This window comes from Cryptomeria japonica, chromosome 4 (genome assembly GCF_030272615.1).
Source record: "Cryptomeria japonica chromosome 4, Sugi_1.0, whole genome shotgun sequence".
NCBI classification, from domain to species: domain Eukaryota; kingdom Viridiplantae; phylum Streptophyta; class Pinopsida; order Cupressales; family Cupressaceae; genus Cryptomeria; species Cryptomeria japonica.
This window is the reverse complement of record NC_081408.1, coordinates 545,781,841-545,791,001: the sequence shown is the minus strand read 5'-3', so window position 1 is coordinate 545,791,001 and position 9,161 is coordinate 545,781,841.

The following is a 9,161-nucleotide window of genomic DNA, read 5'->3' as shown; positions in this document are numbered from 1 at the left end:
CTTAGAGGAGACATGTGAGTCTTTGGATCTTGCTCTACATTCATATCCACTAGATCTTGGAGTGTCATTTTCAGCAATGTGGACCAGTACACCTAACTTGGAGGGGCTAACTTTCAACATTGAAATGGGGACACTTGAGCAATTTTTCAGATACTTCACTCATCATGTGTTTTTTTTTTACATCTTCCCTTCATGATTGGGGAGACTTCATGGATATACCTTTGGTTTTGTTTCTTCCCAAGGGAAGGAACGTTGTTCAACGATCATGGAGCAATTTCTTCATTCAGTTTCAAGCTTCTACCATTGGTGGAGATTCTACATTGAGGGGGGGCTACTTGGTCTCTCTTCTTCTCTCTTATGGGGGGGACTTTTCCTCACATGGGGTTTTGTCCTTCTCCTTCTTATATGAGAGTTCTTTTGTATAGTTTTCATCTCTCTTTTAGGGGGGAGTTTTTTCCCATTGGGTTTTTCTCTCTTTATTTGTCTGTGAGAGATTGCATTGGTTTGCATGCATTTGCATTTGTACATGGGTACCTAACATGGCCTCATAGTCGGGACCCATCTTGCATTGTTGACTTGATTCTACATTCCCCTAAGTTTTACTTAAGGGAGGGTGTTGGTGTAAATCAGGTCTCATAATTACACTTTACTTAAGTTGACTTAGGATAATGCATCTCATAGTAGTTTGAACATGAGACACTTAGGGAAGTGTGCACATGGGGATGATGTATGTAGGATAAATTCCACCTTTTGTGGTCTTATCTTGTTGTTACATTCCACCTTCGATGGGTGATCCACCTCTTGTGAAATATTTTATTATTTATCCCACCTCCTCCTACCTACCCTTACCTACCCTTGTTGAGCCACATGTCATGATTGTGTGCTCACATATCCATATGACCTTGCCTTTATAAGCAGGCTCATCTACATTGTATGTAATTTTTGATGATCCAATTGATCAGTATGTTGCATATTGATTAGAATATAGTTTATTTTTATCAAATCTATTCTCTCTTTTGTGATATTCATTGTGCCTCTAGATCTTGGCTATTTTCAACAAATTCTTACAGTTTTCAATTCTAATTTTGAATAAAATTTGAATTTAAAATTGAAACTTATTTTAACTATTTATGTATTTTTTATGAAATTACAAATAATAATTAAAAGTATTAGAATTAATTTAATCTTTAACTATTTATATTTTTACTTTAATTTATATGATATTATTGATATTTCAATTATAATTAATTTAAAAATTAAAATTTACCTTTTTCTTATTTATTAATTTAATAAGTTTAATATTTATTATTTTTGTTCGTATTTGAAATTTGATGTATTTTGACCTTGCATTTAATTTATTTTATTTTATTTTATAATTTATAATTAAGTTTGATATGTGTGTGTGTGTGTGTGTGTGTGTGTGTGTGTGTGTGTGTGTGTGTGTGTGTGTGTGTGTGTGTGTGTAACTCTCTCTATCTCTCCCTCTATTTATCACATCTTATATCTTTCCCTTCCTCTCTCCCCATCTCCCTTCTCATTGTCTCCCTCTTTCTATCTCCATTCTATCCTACCTCTCCCTCTCTCCCTCTCTCTCATTATCGCTCAAACTTTCTATATATCTTTGTACTTCTTTGCTATCGTCTCTCTATTTCTCTTCCTCTCTCTCCCTTTGTATCTTTATCGCCTAATATATCACACACACACACATACGAACTTCGTGTTTCTCTTTCCCTATTTCTACTTTTATATCTTCTTCTCACTCAAACATGTATAGACTCCTTGTTTCTCCTTCCCTCTCACTCTAGATTACTTGTCTCTATTACCTCCTTTACCTCATATTATTGATCCCCTATCTCTATATTCATTTAACTCCCTCTCTCTATTACTCACTCCATCTATCCCTCTCTTTCTCTTACTCTCTTTATATTCCTCTCTCTATCTCTCCCTCTATTTATCACTTTTGCATCTTTACTTTTCTATCTCCCCACCTTCCTCTCTCATTGTCTCCCTCTTTCTATCTTCATTCAACTCCCTATCCATCTCCATTTCTCCTTCCATCTCTCACTCTTTATATATTTCTCTCTCACCCCTCTATCTTTCCCCAATTACATCTATCTCTCTATCTCTCCTTTTTATCCCCATCCTTCCCTCTTTCTATCCCTATCTTTCTCTCCCTCTCTCCCTATCACTCCTTTCTATACATATCTACTTGTGTTTCCTCTCTCTCTATTTATTTTTACATGTTTGTCATCCTCTCTATCCCTCTCTCCATATCTCTTTATCTTTCCCCTCTCCATCTCTCCCTATATACCTCTCTCTATTACTTGTCTATGTTGCCTTGTTTCTCTCTAACACTTGTTGAGCATCTATCTTTATCTCCCTCTCTCTCTCTTTATCTATATCTAATCATATCTACCTCTCCTATTTTGTCTCTCTATTTCTCTCTATCTTCACTCTCTTTCTATCTATATCTCTCTACCTTTATATTCCTATCTTCGTATATCTCTTTGTGTTCCTTTATATGTTTCTATCTATATCTCTCTATGTGTTCCTCTCTATCTATTTCTATCTTCCTCTTTCTATATGGCTCCCTCTCTCCTTTATCTCCAACTCCATCTATATCTTCCTCTTTATCTCTACCTCCTTACCACTCTCTCTCTCTTCTCCTATCTCTTACAAACACACACACAGACACACATTTACATATACATACATACATACATACATACATACATACATACATACATATATATATATATATATATATATATATATATATATATATATATATATATATATATATATATATATATATACGTACACACACACACAAAAACACACAGAGACACACACACACATAGATGTGTGTGTGTGTGTGCGTGTGTGTGTGTGTGTATACATATATATAGGTACGTATATACATACATACATATGTATGTATACATATATACCTCTCTCTTATATTCACTCTCTCTCCTACGTTAGACCTCTATCTTCCTATTTATCTCTCCCTCTATCTTTCTCTCGGTCCTTCTCTCTAGATCCTTCTATCCATAGCTCTCTACCACTATCTCTTTATCTCTCTATCTCTCTCCTCTATCCCTTTCTTTATGTACCTTGCTCTATCTATATCACTATCGCTTTTTATTTTTCTTTCTTAGTCTCTCTTATTCACTACATCTATCTTACTCTATATATCTATCTCCATTTACCTCTCTATCTATCTACATATCCCTCCTCTCTCTATCTCTTTCTATCAATATATTTCTCTACCTCTATTTCATTATTCCAATTTATCTCTATATAGCACCCTCTATCTATATCTCTCCCTCGCCCTCTATATTTTGAGCTATTTCTCCCTTTCTCCCCCCTCTTATCTCTCTCTCTCCCCTCTTCTACCTATATTTCTCCCTTTCCCTCCCTCTATCTCTTTATCTCCCCCCATATCTCTCTCCCTCACTCCTTCTCTATCCTCTATCAATCTATCTGTACCTCTCTCCCTGTCTCTTCCCATATATGTTTATCTCTCTTATCTATATATCTCTATCTTTCCCTCTTTCTCCCTATCTCTCTTTATCTCCCCTATCTTTCTCTCTCTCCTCTATTTCTCTTTATTTTTTAGTCTCTGTCTCCTTATATCTATATCTCTCTATCCAACCATCTATATCTATATCTATCTCTCCCTCTCCCTCATCCTCTATATATCTTTACATTTTTCTTTGTATCTCCCTCTCTCTATCTCTCCCTCCCCCACTCTCTATCTCTTTATCTATTTGTCCCTCTCTTCTTTTCTTACTCTATCTTTCTCTCCCCCCTCTATCTCTATACATTTCTCCCTCTATGTCTATATGTGTACATCTCTCTCCCTCCCTCTGTCCTCCCTCTTTCTATACCTCTATATCTATCTCTTTGTCTCTCTCTACCACTCTCTCCATATTTCTTCTTCTATCTCTCCCTCTCTCTCCCTCTCTATTTATTTATTTTCATATATATGCATCTCTCTCTCTCTCTCTCTCTCTCTCTCTCTCTCTCTCTCTCTCTCTCTCTCTCTCTCTCTCTCTCTCTCTCTCTCTCTCTCTCTCTCTCTCTCTCTCTCTCTCTCTCTCTCTCTCTCTCTCTCCATCTTAATCTCTATCTCCATCTCTATCCCTATCCCTATCCCTATCTCTATCTTTGTCTCTATCTTTATACACAAATCTCTCACACTCTTCTCCCCATCTATCTCTATGCATTTTTATCCATATATTTCCCCTCCGTATTGAAAACATAATATGAAACTTTTGGTAATGGATACTTATTATCTTCCTAATTTAGAGGGTTTTTTTTAGTCATGTTTGGATCCTTGTAAGTAGATGCATGGTTGATTTGAAGCTATCACTTATTCATTGAGACCTATTTTACATAAACAATGTCATTTGGTAAATGGTCTACCAATTCACCTAGTGCACTACACAAATGTATGCAAACAATAAACTATAATCTTCCCTCTCTATCAATCCATATCTCTCTTTCTCTCTCACCCTTTCCATCTTCATAGACCTCTATATCTATATCTCTTCGCCTCTCTATGTCCATTTGTTCATACTTCTTCTTCCATCTCTCCCTTTATGTCTATCTCATTATCTCTCTATCTATCTAAGCACATATATCTCTCCCTCTCCCTTCATCTCTCTATATATCACTTTCTATCTCTATATTTATCTATCTCTCCCTCTCTATCTCTATCTCCTTACTCCTCTCTCTCACTCACTCTTTCCCCATCTATCTCCCTCTCTCCCTCTCTCTCTCCCTCTTGCAAACGTAACATGAGTTTGTTGGAAATGAAGCCTGATTATCTTCCTAATTTAGAGGTTTAATTTAAATCATGTTTGGATCCCTCTAAGTGGAAACATAGCTTATTTGAAGCTATCACTTCTCCATTGAGACCATTGTTACACAAACAAAATCATTTTCTAAAGGACCTACCAATTGATCTCTTGTATTACACAAGTGTATGCAAAAAAAGACAAAAAAGTATCAAATTGACCTTCCACACCTTTTTGGCGTACTCATTGCACTCTAAGATGCTATTGCTAGTTTATTTTTTATTTGAAGAGATATGATAAGGTTTGTTTTATTGAAATAAATTGAATAATATGGTTTTAATAAACAAGTGTTACGAGTACATTGTATCAATCATTCTGATTTAAATCCATTCATAAAGGATTCATTGTAATGAGAGCTCACAAGTTAAAAGAGTTGCACACTCGGGGAGAAGAATCCTTGAAGTCATCTTATGTTGTTTAAATCTTCATTAACATCAAGGTATGTTATTGCAATCACTAAGTGTAAGAATAAGTGACAAAGAAGTTTTATTTAATTTTGGGTGGCATTAACTTTTAAATTCATGAAGCAACTTTATATTTTCAATAGTGTTTGATTATCTTTCATTGTAATGTTCAAATCAATTAAGTTATGGATGTGATATTGATAATCTCTAAGTTAATCATCAAATAACATTACTATTCAATCACGTTGTAGTTTACCTTTGCAAAAATTGAGATACTCATTGATAAGATTGAGGTTTGCAATCTTGTGCTCTAACCTAAGATTAAAAATAAATTAAGTCAAATTTGTTTTTTTTTATTTTGTCTTTATAGAAACCTTAAAGAACAAATTGTGCAATGTTTATTGTAGTAAACATGTTTATTGTTTTATATTTAGGAATAGATTAAGCTTCCTTTGCAAAATTGAAGAGGGAATTTCTTCATTCACTATTCTATTTTGTGTTGTCATGAAAGTGACAAATTAAAAATTGACACATATCAAGTCCATTGGAATATAATGATTGAACATTATGAGCACACTACTTCATAGGTCTTTTATTTACCGGACATTTTAAAGTTCTCTTTTGTCATTCTTTAAGCCCTAACATTTTGCAAGCCAAAGGTGAGGATAAATGGGGTTGCATTAACTAAATTTAATCATATTTAAGGGTGGAAATACCATGGCAAGAATACACTAGAGATGAGAATGTCACTCACATCCTTCATAATCTGCTAGTTCCTCTACTTCAAATAAGAATTGACCATATTTAGTCAAACAAAGAAGAATTGACCATATTTAGTCAATCAAGGGAAATGGACTATCCTCTTTACATGCTGATAAGTTGATGGATGAACATAGTGCCTTGTAACTTTAAGATCAACAAACTCCTAACCATCGACAAACTTTGATTGTATTATGAGATGTTGATTTCAAAGATGCGACGTAGATCAATAAGGAAACACAAGAGGGATAGGTTAAGGTTCCACCAAATGAGTCAATCCCTCATATTGATAATATTTTACTTTTAGACTCTAATTTGGATTGAAATGGAGATGAGGCTAAGGCATAGCAATAGCAATAGCATATATTATTATTTTGTACTTGCAAACTTTTGACCATTTTATTGTTGTACACACACAAATAATGAAACCTTAAATAATTAAGCATTAAAATGTTATTAATTTTTATATAGTCTCATGAATGTCAACATAAGAATTTAAACTTTTCCCCTTTTTAAAAATGTCATCCTTGTCCAACAAACTTAATATGACATTACATTTTAGATTTTCAAAATTTTAAATTTAACATCAAATGACTTCCAAATTAACTAATCACCTCTTAGAAACTAAATCTACCAAATTCAAACATCTATCTAACCCTGATTTTCTTATAACAAAAGATATTGTTTCTTATAACAAAAGTAATTGTGTAAATATCCCCAAAATAAAAAATAAAAGTACAAAAGTTCACACTTTTAATCAACTTAGGAATTTACTATAAATGTTGTAGTATATTCATGGATTCAAAAGATCAATTTGATCCTACCAAACATTTTTTTTAAATAATATAAACTGATTTCAGCCCTAAAAATTTCACCCAAAAAGTGGCACCAATTTTTCTATAATTCTTCCAAATAAATCTCTAAAAAAAATTAAAACATAATCTTCCCACATTTTTCACATTTCATTCAATTTCAAAAGAATTGAAAACAACTTCCTATTTTTTTCACATTGTATAAAATTTTAAAAAATTTAAACCACATCTTCTCCTATTTTGTAAGTTGTATATATTTTCAAAAAAAAATTAAAAACCATGTCTTCCCATATTTTTTTGCATTTTATACAATTTCATAATATTTGAAAACCACATCTTTCCATATTTTTCACATTTTGTACAATTTCATAAAATTTGAAAATCATATCTTCCCATATTTTCCACATATTATACAATTTCAAAAAAAAAAATTAACCTTCAACTTCAGATCACACTCTGTGATCCATCATTAAGATGGAAGAGAGTTCAAGGAGCAAAAAAGAGAGTTCAATATAGAGAGGGGATAAATGAGTAGAGAGGAGGGAAAGATCAAGAAAAACAGGTTGCACCAAAGAACACAAGAAAAACTATAAATTAATAAAAAATAAAAAATAAAAAATAAAAAATAAAAATAAAAATAAAAAAACAAACAAAAACAAAAACTCAAATAGAAAAAAAAGGTAAAAGAAAACATATGATGACAAGCAAAGGATGAATTAAACACTTTAAAAGAAAAAAGAAAAAAGAGATAGAGGGAGCAATCAAATAAACTAATAAAAAAGAACTACCAAATGTAAATAAAATGATAAAAATAAGAAAGCAAACTAGAGATGAATGAAAAATAAAAGAAATAAAGAGGGGACAGATAAAATTAAGCTTCCAAATAAAAGAAAGTAAACAAAGGTAAAGAACTAAATAAAGATCTCAATAGAATTTGAAAACCAAATAAAATGACACCCACAAAATATATTAACCTACAATAAAAGCAATGTAAATTATTAAAATTCACTAATTATTTATTTATTCTTATATAAAGAACCATAAACCATGGATAGATCTAATTTTCTATTTAGAAATAAATCATTAGATCAAATTTAATATTAAATAAAAATATTAGAACTTATTTTAACAAGAATTAAAATAGTATAATTTATATTTATTTATGATAATGTAAACCTGTCAAACCTATCATACTTCTTTATTTGTCTGATCTGTTGTTGGGAAGAAAGATAGCTATCATACAAATTGTGGGTAAAATTTCTACCCACCCTTGATGTGGGTTGCTAGCTGTTCTGCTAGTGCTGTAAGTGGTCTGTTATGCCCTGTGTTGTCAGTGTTCTGTTTTTTTTGCTGTTGTAAGTTAACTTTTTTACCTGCGTTTTGCTGCTTTTTTAATCAAAAAAAATTATTTTTCCCATGACTAAGGCTTCAAGTTAACAATCTTACCTCACTTTCAGAAATATTTTCAGCAATTAAATATAATGTTAAGTATATTTTATTTTTAATTATATTCTAAATAATTCTTTAAATTTTCAAATTTCAAAAAAAATCAACTTATGTTGACCATTTCCTTTATTAAAAAAATAAAACAGCTCTAAACTTTCATGAATGCCTCCTCCGTAGCAACAATTCGGATCTACTGGTTTAAAAAATTGCTATCATGGATATAAAAATGACTTGGGCTATCATAGATATAATCTACTGGTTAAAAAAAATTGCTAGCCAATTGGGGTATGCACGCTTCACCATGTCTAGATAAAGACACTGAAACTTGCTCGTACTAGAAACTGAAAATGGCTATCCATCAGACAGAACGATCCTGATGTGACAATTTTTTTCATTTATTAAATAAATTAAAAATCATAAGACAGTTGTTTTGTGATTTTTAATTTATTTAATAAATGATCCAAAAAATGTCACATCAGGCCATTTTGTCAGCTGCATAGCCATTCCCTAGAAGCAGCTTGCCCAGGATTCCTGGGCACATTTTAAGCCGGGTCTTTACTGTGACAATGCTCCATCTTCATTTGGCCTAGCCCACTAGATTCAAAACAGGATATTGGCCGCAACTAATTTGTAACAATTGTTTATGGCCTGTAATATTTAGATGAATCAACAAATTGCAACAAACTTCATTGAATTTGGTCAATAACTACAATTCAAAAGTGTCCTTTAAAAGTGTGAGGCAAGCCAACAAATTAGATACCACCTTCAGTTTTCCTTTCTTAAGATACAGCAATGCTGCAAGGAATGCATTGAGAGCATCTTCCAAGAAGTCAAGTGCCTATAACACAAAATTGTACTGATGTATGCCATTTCCA